The following is a 270-nucleotide window of genomic DNA, read 5'->3' on the forward strand; positions in this document are numbered from 1 at the left end:
GATGAGGATAGGATAAGGATGAGGATAGGATAAGGGTGAGGATGAGGACGAGGATATAATGAGGATAAGGATAGCATGAGCATAGGATGAGGATGATGATGATCATGAGGATTAGGATAGGATGTGGAGGAGGATGAGGATGAGGAAGAGGATAGGATGAAGAGGAGAAGGAAGAGGAGGATGAGGAAGAGCATGAGGATTAGGATAGGATGAGAATGAGGATAAGGATAAGGAAGATGATGAGGATAGGATGAGGGTGAGGACGAAGAT

This window comes from Lupinus angustifolius, chromosome LG15 (genome assembly GCF_001865875.1).
Source record: "Lupinus angustifolius cultivar Tanjil chromosome LG15, LupAngTanjil_v1.0, whole genome shotgun sequence".
Lineage (NCBI taxonomy): Eukaryota > Viridiplantae > Streptophyta > Magnoliopsida > Fabales > Fabaceae > Lupinus > Lupinus angustifolius.